The following is a 13,344-nucleotide window of genomic DNA, read 5'->3' as shown; positions in this document are numbered from 1 at the left end:
CAGACCCCGTGACATTTTCCACATTTTGTTACGTTACAGCCTTATTCTAAAATGGATTAAATAAAACCTTTTCTAGGTCAATCTACACACAATACCCCATAATGACAAAGTAAAAACAGGTTTTATAACATATACAAAGGTCGCTCCTTTGTATATGTTAATTAATATTTAAAGGGATATTGCGACATTTTTCTTCTTTCCCAGAGTCAATTGAACTCCTGGATACCGTTTTTATGTCTCTGCATCCACTATGAAGGAAGTTAAAGGAAGTTTTGTGAGCCAATGCTAACTAGTGTGAGCAAAATTATCGGAGCTCTAAAGGAACGGATAACACTCGTAGCAATTTTCTCCTTCCTGGAGGTACAGACATAAAATTGGTATTCATGAGTTCATATGACTAAATAAAGTACTTAATGGCCAGATTCTTACACTGTCCCATTAAGCGCCGAAGATAAAGAACAAGACAAATCCCCATGTGTACTGTACACAGCTTAACAGTATGCGGAATGAAGAGATAACAAAACTATAGGTAGCGAATATACTGTATATGACTGGCAATTTTTTTTATCTTAACCCTTAAACTATCCTTAAATCCAAAAATAACCTTATCCTTAGCCCTAAAGTTAACCCCTTACGTTACACCAATCTCCCTAAACGTTACATTAACCCTTACGCTAACCATAAACCCAAACCAAACCTTAGCCCAAAAGCTAATCCCTCATGTTACACCCATCCCCGTATACCTAACCTTAGTCCTACATTTAAATCATTTCAATCCATGTGCCTAATCGTGCACTTTGGATCTGCCTGGTTGAATATACACTTCCTAAACTGTTTGTTGTTTTTGTTGTGTTTTTTTACGGCCACGTCACATTGCTAGAATGTCTCCTGTCCCTAGATGCAGTCACTAACAAAACCTCCTCAATCAATCATAGGCTGTGTATGGCCATTAGGTCCTGACAAACACAATCTTTTGCATAGGTGTAATGACCTGCTGCACCTGTTTGTGACTCACAGGTGTACTGGCTGGGCCAAATAGACCTGACTTGTATCAGGACTCACCAAATGGAAATTGTTTTTTAATAGGGAAAAAACTAAGTTGTGCATTCTCATTGAATAAGGTTTGGAAGTACCTCCTCCATTCCATATGTTTTGACCGTGTTATGTTGTATCTGTTGTAAATGAACCAGCACTACGTTATTTTAACAGACACATACTTCCAGTAGAGAGAAGAGCTCCATCAGTCATACTCACTCTCTGTGTTTTTCTCAGTTTCGCTCTGTCTCTTCCTCCCTCTCTATCTCTCTCTCAGCTTCCATCACACATCAGAACTGCACCAAGTGAAGGGATGAATAACTCAACCTCAGTTGCAAACTCTTCCCTGCCTGTATATCTTTTTTCTGCCTATTTGTCCCAAGACCAATTATTCAGCATTGCTTGCTATGCAATCAACTTTATCCTGGTTCTCCCCACCAATATCTACGTCCTGTGGCTGAAACTGACCGAAGCGGGAGGGACAATGACTTCAGAGTTCTTCGCTCTCAACCTGGCTGTTTCTGAGAACCTCTTCTGCCTGTTTTCTATTTTGTCTTTTGTCTGGCTAAACCACCCCATAATCGTTGTCTCGTACATCATGGTATTTTCTTATGGTTTTCTAATGACAGGCTGTCCTCTGTTCTAGTGCTGTATCTGTGTGGAGCGCTACCAGGCAGTGGTCCACCCTGAGATACAGGGTGGGGTGTTGTGGTGTTGTCTGGCTGATGGTGCTTGGGTCCTGTCTCTTCTTTATGTGTGGGAGTGAAATACATTTTATATTTCATGTTTACTGGGGTGAGTTTCTGGTGTTGTTTTTGTTGAAGCTATTCTGCTGCCTCTCAGTTCTCAGGGCTCTGAAACGTCCCGGGCCAGGGGAGGGGGAGAGGGAGGGGACAAATAACATGAAGATGAGGGCCTTCAAGATCATTTTGCTTATCATGTTGTCTATGGTGGTGAACTGTCTTCCGTATCAGGTAACTAACTATACCTTTAAAAGGTTATTTGAACGTTGGATTGTTCTTGTTAGCCTTAAGGAATTCACCATCAATGTGATTACTGGGTTGGTGAAGCGCCTCCTCTACCTCTACAGGGCTGAGAAACTGTCCTGTATCAGAGGTCTCTAAGAGATAATATAGGCTAGAAAATAGGCTTTATTTAGTCCAGTAGGTCTACCACCTGATTCCACGGGTGAATTATGTAATTGATGTGTATATAGATATGAATAGTGTAATTATTGTTTAGTAATGTGTTCATGCAAGTGTCATCTACAAAATAGATCTCAGTCTCAGTGTAACGGCTTTCTTCTGTTGAAGAAGAGGCGGACCAAAATGCAGCGTGGTTAGTTTTGTACATCTTTAATAAAGATGAAAATACAACAAGCTACAAAACATGAAACGTGAAAAAACAAATACAGTCCTATCTTGTGCCACAAACACAAAGACAGGAACAACCACCCACAAGAGACCTAAAGAATATGGCTGTCTAAATATGGTTCCCAATCAGAGACAACGATAAACACCTGCCTCTGATTGAGAACCACTCTAGGCAACCATAGACTTACCTAGAGTACTACTCTAACCACAATCCCATAACTACAAACAACCCCAGACAAAACAAACCACATAAATCCCCATGTCACACCCTGGCCTAACCAAAATAATAACGAAAACACAGAATACTAAGGCCAGGGCGTGACACTCAGCATGACTCCCTGCTTAAATAAAAGTTAAATAAAGTAGTTTTATATACAGTACCTGTCAAAGGTTTGGACACACCTACTCATTCAAGGGTTTTTCTTTATCTTGACTATTTTATACATTGTAGAATAATAAGACTTTTCAACTATGAAATAACACATATGGAATTATGTAGTAAAGAATTTTTTTTTAACCAAAAAATATATATTTTGTATTTTAGTTTCTTCAAGCAGCCACCCTTTGCCTTGATCACAGCTTTGCACACTCTTGGCATTCTCTCAATAAGATTAATGAGGTAGTCGCCTGGAATGATTCATTGCGATCTCCAGAGGTGGGACCAAGTTACAAGTCACAAGTAAGTCTCAAGTCTTAGCACTCAAGTGCCAGTTCAAGACCCAAGTTAAGACAGGCAAGTCCGAGTCAAGTCTCAAGTCCTAAACTTTGAGTTTAGAGTCCTAAACAAGTCATAATGTGCTCGTCACCAAATGTAATACCATTTTATATTTTTTACAAGAGTAATGGTTAGTATATTACATTTACGCAAATCATGAATGCTTTAAAATATATATATATATTTATTACTTTCCAAATAAACATTACATTTCCATGGAAATACATGGGTAGCCATGAGAAGAACCCCCCATAGCGATCAACTATCGAGGATCACTATGGGGCGCTATCGGGCGATGTAGGCTTGTACACAATCGTCCAACCTTAACACACAACACACACACACTCTCTGTGTGTGGTTACAGTAGGCTAACGTATATCAATGGTTCTAGGAACAGCAGTAACATCAGGCAGGATTTAGGTTACCGACTGCCTAGCAGTTGTAGCTCAATCTTGGTGCAATGATCACGTTCCCGCACTGACTGACTGTGTGGAGGCTCATTGACATAATGTCACGTTAGCCTACATGCGTCACAAGCAAAGTTATATATAGCTGTCGGCTATATTAGCCACGACTTACCTTTCTTTGTGCAGCTTCAAATGTCGAACAAAGTTGCAAGTTGTTGCATCTCTGTCTAATTTTCTTCCCGCATGTTTTGCAAGTTGCAATTATTTTTTTTGTTGACTCCAGCATAGTCTTTATGTCCGAAATTAATAATTTTGGGTATCATCTCTCCAAGGGCTCTGACTGAATTCACCGACCGAAATTCCTCTGCACTGTCACGCACAACTTTGTCTCAGCTGGCACAATTTGATTGGCTGCTGTCCGATTCAAACTATAATCTGTTAAATGAAGAGTTGATGCGCTGCACACTTTTTTAATAACATTTTTAATATTTGGGCTTGGGGAGGGTATCAAGTCAGTTTGGGGAGGGTATCAAGTCAGTTTGAGTCAAAGGGCTCAAGTCAAAGTTAAAACCTCTTTGGGCTAGGGGGCAGTATTTTCACGTCCGAATGAAAAGCGTGCACAAAGTAAACTGTCAAGCCCAGAAACTAGGATATGCATGTAATTGGTAGATTTGGAAAGAAAGCACTCTAAAGTTTCTAAAACTGTTAAAATTATGTCTGTGAGTATAACAGAACTGACATGACAGGCGAAACCCCGAGGACAAACCAATCCCCCCCCAAAGAAAATCAGTTTACCACTATTTTCAATGGCTAGTACTAAAATTATAAGCCCAAGTCCTCCCAAATTGCACTTCCTAGGGCTTCCACTAGATGTCAACAGTCTTTAGAAAGAGTTTCAGGCTGGTTTTTGAAAAATTAGCCAGAAATTGTAGTTTTTCTAGGTGGCTCCCATTTTGGCCTTAATGTTTCCAAGTGCGTGGAGGAAAGTGCGTTCTTTCTTGTTTATCTCCGGTAAAGACAAGAACGATTCTCCGTCTTAAATTGTATTGTTTATTTGCGTATTAGGATATCTAAGGTTTGGTTATAAACGTTGTTTGACTTGTTTGGAAAAATGTATTAGTAACTTTTTGGGATTCATTTTGTATGCATTTTGACGTAGGGAATTATTGACTGAAGCGCACCTGCTAAACTGAGTTTTTATGGATATAAAGAAGTCATTATCGAACAAAATGACCATTTGTGATGTAACTGAGACCTTTTGGATTGCCAACAGAAGAAGATAATCAAAGGAAAGGTACGTTTTATATCGCTATTTCTGACGTTCGTGCCACACCTCCCTGGTTGAAATATGTTTGTCAAGAATTTGTATGATGGGGCACTGGCCTCAAAAATCGCATGGTTTATTTTCGCCGTAAAGCCTTTTTGAAATCTGACACGGCGGCTGGATTAACAAGAAGTTAAGCGAACCATGCCCTCTATCAGGTGTCTCTGAGGAAGATGAATTAATATATTTCATTTTAGTTAGTGCAATTTTTAAAAACAAATATTTACCCTAATTTGATCATTCCATCATAAAGATCACATGTTCAATTTTTATATATATTTTATATATATATTTTAAGTAACAGGGTTGACCATTTAATCTTAAATCAGCCATACCTACCCTTCTGGGGAACTAAGATTGTTGCGAGCAGCAGGGAGGGACAAACTAAAACAAGCTTAACAAATCATTTGAACTTATTTGCCTACAATATGACACCGCTTTTCTGTGCTGTGCTCGACGTCTAAAATTGTACCCTATACACACATAGTATAGTACACTAATTTTGTTCAGGACCCGTAGGTCTCTGGTCAGAAATAGTTCACTTTATAGGGATTAGGGTGCCATTTTGGATGCACAATGGTTTACAATACAAGATTGAGATGACATGACACTCAGTTGTGGCAAGGCAGGAAAGGGTAGAGATGTGAATATTTAGTATCAAGTTATCAGGTCCAGCATCTGTGAGAGACACAATACACCACACTTCAGAGAACAGAGACACAGCATCAATAGGCTACAGGTGAGATAAATAATTTTTTCATTTGAATTAAAATTTAGATTGATGTAGCTTTTGAACAAAAACACAAGATGTAGAAAATAACATATTTTAATCTGAATATTGGCAATTTTGAAAATATATGGACACGTTATGATATTTCATGTTTACAAAGTGATCATGTGTAGTGCATTTTTTATCGACAAAGGATTGTAACAGTTTCTCTTAATTAGCTTCCTCGGGATCTTTGAGTGATTCATTGTGATTCTAAAAATGCTGCACACCTAGTTGATGGAACTCAGAGTTTTACATGTATTTTTCAACCAGGGTAAACCAAAGGCTTCAGCAGAGTAATATCTAAGATCCTATTGCCTTGTGCATATATAAGATGAGTTAAGTCTGCAATTATAGCGAGATAAATACTTTGCATGATCCTGCTGCTTGTATAACTTTCCTTCTCTCCCCCTCCCTTTCTCGTCTCTCTCTCCCCCTCCTTCTCTCTTTACCCTCCCTCCCGCGTTCTGTCACTTTATCTCTCTCTACCTCTCTCTCTCCCTCTGTACCTCTCTCTCTCTTGTCTCCTTTCTTACAGTTCTCAAGAATTTTCACACATTACAGTTGACATGAACTTATCTACAGTCAATGATTCATCCACATCTCCTCCCATCTCCCTCATTGATCCGGGTGTACAGGGTGTTCAAGTGGCACATTTTGTCCCCATGTTAACTGCTTCCTATGCAATCAACATCATCCTGGGTCTCCCCACCAATGTCTACATCCTGTGGCTGATATTGACCGGAGCGGGAGGGACGATGGCCTCAGAGTTCTTTGCTCTCAACCTGACCGTGTCTGAGACCCTCTTCTGTCTCTTTAATGCCGTCCGCATAGCTGAACTCCAGTCAGACAAACATGTCCAGTCTGATCTTGTCCACAAAGTTGCAGCATTTTCTTTTGGGTTAATTTTCTCTGGTCGTCCCCTGTTCCAGTGCTGTATCTGTTTAGAGCGCTACCTGGCGGTGGTCCATCCTGTGGTCTTCCTGAAGTACAAACCCCTGAGATACAGGGTGGGGTGTTGTAGTGTTGTCTGGCTGATGGTGCTTGGGTCCTGCTGTCTCTCTTTGTTTGAGAATCTTACACCAGTGTCATTCTACTCTGGCCTTGTCCAGTCACTGGTCTATTTTATGCTGATGTCATTCTGTTGCCTCTCAGTTCTCTGGGCTCTGAAACGTCCAGGGCCGGGAGATGGGGACAGGGAGGGGACAAACAGCATTAAGATGAAGGCCTTTAAGATTATTTTGATAATCCTGGTGTATGCTACTGTGTCTCAACTCCCAGTGGTAGTGATGGTTCTGACTCATAAATACATTCCCTACATTAACTTTTTTACAGGCATGGCCATTTCTTATGGCATCGTCTTAATCTCTGGGTTTGTGCAGCCCCTCCTCTACCTCCACAGGGTTGGGAAGCTGCCCTGTATCGGAGGTCTCTAAGACAAAAAGTCTAAATCTCTTCAACCAATTAGTGCTTTAAAAATGTTCTATATTACTGATTTTGTTTCCCAAGTAATAATGTTTGAATGTATTTCCTATGTAATCAGTAGAAAGTGATGGTTTGATTTCCCCATGTTTTGTTCTGATAATATTGGGTCTGTGATGTATGTACCCACATACTATAGAATGTAAACCAGCCCAAGAACTTCCTAAATCGTCCACATGTATCATTGAAATGTTGATATACAGGCTGGCATTAAATCTGATTGCAATAGTAGACAATGCAGCTTTTAAAGGCAATGGAGTTCGCAGAGATGGCATTCAAGGTAAATGCTGCACATTTACATGCCTTGAAAGGTCAAGCGTGATATAACATGGTTTTGTACTGAATTCTGGCCATAATATACTTGTTTGTAAATAGACCTGGTGTCTTTCTGTTTCAACTTTAGCGTGATATTTATTGGCAGAGAGACCATTCCACTGGCTAATTCAGAAACAGACTGGCACCAAACATTTACATGTGTTTTCTTTTGAAATGGTAGATGGTGATTGTGCTTGAAAGTTACAATGTAGATATTGTTGGGTTGAAGAGATTAAATACATACATATTAAGCTGCTCCCTGTCTGTCTGTCTTCTTTTATGAGAAAAAATAAAATGCATGTCCATATATATTTTTTATATAAATAAAAACAATAATTATAACAACTATTTTATTTCAGTGTATTTATCCTTCAAATCAATGGGCAGGTCCAGCTATGATGGTGTCATTAAATTGGAAGGAGGGATGGAGGGCGGAAGCTACGGAGGGAGGGAGTTAGGGTTGGAGACAGGGATGGAGCGCGGGACGCCTTTGTCAGAAGTAATGCACTAATTGGAAGTAGGCTGCCAACTGGGATGGGGCGGCAGGGTAGCCTTGTGGTTAGAGTGTTGGAAGGTTGCAAGTTCAAATCCCCGAGCTGACAAGGTACAAATCTGTCGTTCTGCCCCTGAACAGGCAGTTAACCCACTGTTCCTAGGCCATCATTGAAAATAAGAATTTGTTATTAACTGACTTGCCCAGTTAAATAAAGGTTAAAATGGGAGGGATTCATTCTTGCCTTTTAACTCTTTCTCCCTCTTTTACCACTTTCTTGTTTTTGGTCCAGACTGTCTCTCTCTCTGTGTTTCTCTCTCTCTAGCTCTCTCTCTCTCAAATTAAATACAATTTTATTTGTCACATGCGCCGAATACAACACCTTACAGTGAAATTCTTACTTACAAGCCCTAACCAACAATGCAGTTAAATAATAAATAAAAGTAACTAAAAATTAAATAGCAGCAGTGAAATAACAATAGCGAGGCTATATACAAGGGGTACCGGTATAGGGTCAATGTGCGGGGGCACTGGTTAGTCGAGGTAATATGTACATGTAGGTAGAGTTATTAAAGTGACTATGCATAGATAATAACAGAGAGTAGCAGCAGTGTGAAAGAGATGGGGGGGGGGCAATGCAAGTTGTCTGGGTAGCCATTTGATTAGATGTTCAATAGTCTTATGGATTGGTGGTAGAAGTTGTTTACAAGCCTCTTGAATCTAGACTTGACGCTCCGGTACTGCTTATCGTGCGGTAGCAGAGAGAACAGTCTATGACTAGGGTGGCTGGAGTCTTTGACAATTTTTGGGGGGCCTTCCTCTAACACCTCCTGGTATAGAGGTCCTGGATTGCAGGAAGCTTGTTCCCAGTGATGTACTGGGCCGTACACACTACCCTCTGTAGTGCCTTGCGGTCGGAGGTTGAGCAGTTGCCGTAGCAGGCAGTGATGCAACCAGTCTGGATGCTCTCGATGGTGCAGCTGTAGAAGCTTTTGAGGATCTGAGGACCCATGACAAGTCTTTTCAGTTTCCTGAGGGAGAATAGGTTTGCTCATGCCCTCTTCATGACTGTCTTGGTGAGCTTGGAACTTGTTAGTTTGTTGTTTTTTTGGACACCAAGGAACTTGAAGCTCTCAACCTGCTCCACTACTGCCCCGCCCACGAGAATGGTGGCGTGCTCAGTCTTCCTTTTCCTGTAGTCCAAAATCAACTCATTCGCCTTGATCATGCTGAGGGAGAGGTTGCTGTCCTGGCACCACGACAACGTGATCACTGTTGTGCCATCGGCAAACTTAATGATGGGGTTGGAGTTGTGCCTGGCGCCGACAGAGATGGCCACCTGGCTTCACGTTCTCAGGAAACTATGCAGAATTTTGATTTTTTTATGTATTATTTCTTACACTGTTACCCCAGGAAGCTTAAGTTTTATTACATTCAGCCGGGAGGAAATATCGGATATAAGAGCAACGTCAACATACCAACATTATGACCAGGAATACGACTTTCCCGAAGTGGATCCTCTGGTTGGTCTGTTTGGTCCACCACCCAGGACAATGGATCGGACCTCAGCCGGTAACCCAAAACAACGGCGCTGCATGAGGGGCAGAAGAAGAGGTCTTCTGGTCAGGCTCCGTAGACGGGCACATCGTGCACCGCTCCCAAGTTTACTATTTGCCAATGTCCAGTCTCTTGACAACAAGGTTGACGAAATCCGAGCAGGGGTTGCCTTCCAGAGAGACAACAGAGATTGTAACGTTCTTTGTTTCACAGAAACGTGGCTCACTCGAGACACGCTATAGGAGTCGGTACAGCCACCTGGTTTCTTCACGCATCGCGCTGACAGAGACAAACATCTCTCTGGTAAGAAGAAGGGCGGGGTGTATGCCTTATGATTAATGAGACGTGGTGTGATCATAAAATCATACACGAACTCAAGTCCTTTTGCTCAACTGCATCAGATGACCTGGCCTCCACAATCACCTGACCTCAACCCAATTGAGATGGTTTGGGATGTGTTGGACCGCAGCGTGAAGGAATAGCAGCCAACAAGTGTTCAGCATGTGTGGGAATTCCTTCAAGACTATTGGAAAAGCATTCCTCATGAAGCTGGTTGAGAGAATGCCAAGAGTGTGCCAAGCTGTCATCAAGGCAAGGGGAGGCTACTTTGAAGAATCTAAAATATATTTTTATTTGTGATACACTTTTTTGGTTACTACATGATTTCATGTATTATTTCATAATTCTGATGTCCGTTCATCATCCGTTCATTGTGTGGGCCGACCACAAAAACCTGGAGTATCTCCGCACCACCAAGCACCTCAACATCAGGCAAGTGATGTGCTGTTTACCCGGTTCAACTTTTCCCTCTCCTACCGGCCGGGGTCCAAGAACGTCAATCCGAATGCCCTTTCTCGCCACTGTAACCCCACCTTTATCACCCCGAAGCCCAAGACCATCCTTCCCACCCCGTGCCTGGCGATGGCACTCAGCTGGGGTATAGGGAAACAAGTCTGGGAGAAGCAGCGGTCCCAGCCAAACCCTGGGAGGGGCCCAGATAACCAGTGTTTGTGCCCAACGCTGTCCGCACCGTGGACCTGGAGTGGGCTCATTCCTCCAGGCTTGCCTGTCACCTGGGCTCTCATCGAACCCCGGCCTTCGTGCGACATCGCTTTTGGTGGCCTGCTATGGTTCCAGATCTTTTCACGTTTGTCGCTGCCTGCACGGTCTGCGCACAGAACAAAACTCCTCTGCAATCTCCGGCTGGTCTTCTCCATACCAATGCCTGTCCCTCACCATCCCTGGACCCATATATCCCTGGATTTCGTCATGGCTCTAGGCCCCGTTTGAGGGCAACAGTGCCATCCTGATTGTGGTCGACTGCTTTTCCAAAGCCGCCCACTTCATTGCTCTCCCCAAACTACCCTCTGCCAAGGAGACGGCCCAGCTTATGGTGCAGCACTTTTTCTGGATCCACGGACTCCCGGTCTCAGACCAGGTCTTTCGTCCTTCGAGTCTACCTTGGGATATCAGTCTCTGCCCCGAGCAAGAGGAAGTCAGCAATCCCTGTGCCCAGATTTTCCGCTGCCGCCCTACCTGGAAGAGAGCCCGGGCCGCTCTGTTGAAGACCACTATAGCCAACAAGTGAAACGCCACCGGACCCCTGACAACGCTATCAGGATCTGGTTGACTGGGAGGGTTATGGCCCGGAAGAGGTGCTGGGTCCCCGATCGAGACATCCTGGGCCCAGACCTCAACGCCGACTTCCACTGCCAGCACCCCAGTCAACCGGTAACTAAATATCAACATTTAATAATGATATATTTAATTTACAGTTGAAGTCGGAATCTTACAAACACTTTGGTTGGAGTCATTAAAACTTGTTTTCTAACCACTCCACATTTTTTTTGTGAACAAACTATAGTTTTAGCGGATGTATTTCAAGGCCTAACTTCAAAATCAGTGCCTCTTTGCTTGACATCATGGGGAAATCAAATGAAATCAGCCAAGACCTCAGAAAAAAATGATGGACCTCCACAAGTCTGATTCATTCTTGGGAGCAATTTACAAATGCCTGAAGGTACCATGTAAATTTGTACAATCAACAGTATGCAAGTGTAAACACCATGGAACCACGCAGCCGTCATACAGCTCAGGAAGGAGATGCGTTCTGTCTCCTAGAGATGAATGTACTTAGGTGAGAAAGTGCAAATCAAATCCTGGACAACAGCAAAGGACCTTTTGAAGATGTTGAAGAAAACAGGTACAAAAGTATCTATATCCACAATAAAACAAGTCTTATATCGATATAACCTGAAAGGCCGCTCAGCAAGGAAGAAGCCACTGCTCCAAAACCGCCATAAAAAAAGCCAGACTACATTTTGCAACTGCACATGGGGACAAAGATTGTACTTTTTGGAGAAATGTCCTTTGGTTTGAAGAAACAAAAATAGAGCTGTTTAATAATGACCATTGTTTTGTTTGCAGGAAAAAGGGGGAGGACTTGCAAGCCAAGGAACACCATCCCAACTGTGAAGACCGGGGGTGGCAGCATCATGTTGTGGGGGTGCTTTGCTGCAGGAGGGACTGGTGCACTTCACAAAATAGATGGCGTCATGATGTAGGAAAATTATGGGGATATATTGAAGCAACATCTCAAGACATCAGCCAGGAAGTTAAAGCTTGTTCGCAAATGGACGTTCACCCCAAGCATACTTCCAAAGTTGTGGCAAAATGGCTTCTTATGGCTGCAATCCCGTTAACGGGATCGGTATGACAACAGCCAGTGAAAGTGCAGGGCACCAAATTCAAATAACAGAAATCTCATAATTAAAATTCCTCAAACATACAAGTATTTTATACCATTTAAAGGTAATCGTGTTGTTAATCCCACCACAGTGTCCGATTTCAAAAAGGCTTTACAGCGAAAGCACCACAAACGATTATGTTAGGTCACCGCCAAATCACAGAAAAACACAGCCATTTTTCCAGCCAAAGACAGGAGTCAGAAAAAGCAGAAATAGAGATAAAATGAATCACTAACCTTTGATGATCTTCATCAGATGACACTCATAGGACTTCATGTTACACAATACATGTATGTTTTGTTCGGTAAAGTTCATATTTATATAAAAAAAACTCAGTAAACATTGATGCGTTGTTCAGTAGTTCTAAAAAACATCCAGTGATTTTGCAGAGAGCCACATCAATCTCCAGAAATACTCATAATAAACGTTGATCAAATATCAAGTGTTATTCATGGAATTTTAGATCCACTTCTCCTTATTAATTAATGCAACCGCTGTGTCAGATTTCAAAAAATCTTTACGGAAAAAGCAAACCATGCATAATCTGAGGTCGGCGCTCAGAGCCCAATCAAGACAAAAATATATTTGCCATATTGTGCAGTCAACAGAAGTCAGAAATAACATTATAAATATTCACTTACCTTTGATGATCTTCATCAGAATGCACTCCCAGGAATCCCAGTTGCACAATAAATGTTTGATTTGTTCGGTAATGTCCATCATTTATGTCCAAATAGCTACCTTTGTTAGCGCGTTTGGTAAACAAATCCAAAGTCATGAAGCGCATTCACTAAAAGCACACGAAATGCCAAAAAGTTCCATTACAGTCAGTAGAAACATGTCAAACGATGTATTGAATAAATCTTTAGGATGTTTTTAACATAAATCTTCAATAATGTTCCAACCGGGAGAATTCCTTTGTCTTCAGAAATGCGATAGAACAGAGCTCACTCTCACATGAACGCGCATGGTCAGCACATGTTCAGGTCATGGTAGACCTTACTCAATCCCCTCTCATTCGGCCCCACTTCACAGTAGAAGCATCAGACAAGGTTCTGACATCTAGTGGAAGCCTTAGGAAGTGCAAAATGACCCATATCCCACTGCGTATTCGATAGGCGATGAGT

Source organism: Oncorhynchus clarkii, unplaced genomic scaffold (genome assembly GCF_045791955.1).
Source record: "Oncorhynchus clarkii lewisi isolate Uvic-CL-2024 unplaced genomic scaffold, UVic_Ocla_1.0 unplaced_contig_5338_pilon_pilon, whole genome shotgun sequence".
Classification (NCBI taxonomy): Eukaryota; Metazoa; Chordata; class Actinopteri; order Salmoniformes; family Salmonidae; genus Oncorhynchus; species Oncorhynchus clarkii.
Note: the sequence above shows the minus strand (reverse complement) of the source record.